Raw genomic sequence first — 718 nt, 5'->3', positions numbered from 1 at the left:
GGCAGAATGAATACATGAGAGAGACACAAAGTCAATAGATGAATTAATGAAAGAGATTGAAAGCGAGAGTGACGAATGAAAAAGAGAGATAGAGAACTTTGTAGAAGTTTGCTTAAAAGAGGATTAAGAAACAGATCGTGATTTTTACTGAGACAATTATTATTCTGCGACGATACTTTAGATACTGACAAAACGACTCCATACATTAATATCAGTTTACGCTGAAACTCATCATATGATACCACATACGACCCACTTTCCTATTAAATCCCAAAATCTTCCACTCCTCTTTGCTCAACCAAGATGCAAGGATCCATCCGCGACTTGGCTGATGCGAGCAGCTAGTATTAACCCAATGACCCCGGGCTGTCTGTGGGTCTAGGTAACCTTGCGTTCCTGAGATGCAGTCCTTGTTGCTTGCCATTGTGCCTGGCTCCTCTGCAACTGATTGCCTCGCGCCTGGTCGCTTACTTAGTCTTTGACTTTTTCTTATTTCTTCATTTGTTCTGCAAGTGATTCATACGTTATCAGTGATTTTGTGTGTTACTGTTTTTAGTTTATTGGACATTACAGGGACAAAAACTATTTCTTATTTACTTTTTTCAGTACAGGCTTTAGATAGTATGTGTATATATAAGATATATGCACAAATCTGTTATAGATTTACGTAGAAAGAAAATCCAGTTTTGTTATGTTTTTTTTCTGAATTTAGTTGTGT

The sequence above is a fragment of the Penaeus monodon genome, chromosome 15, assembly GCF_015228065.2.
Source record: "Penaeus monodon isolate SGIC_2016 chromosome 15, NSTDA_Pmon_1, whole genome shotgun sequence".
NCBI lineage: Eukaryota > Metazoa > Arthropoda > Malacostraca > Decapoda > Penaeidae > Penaeus > Penaeus monodon.
This window is presented reverse-complemented; position numbering follows the sequence as displayed.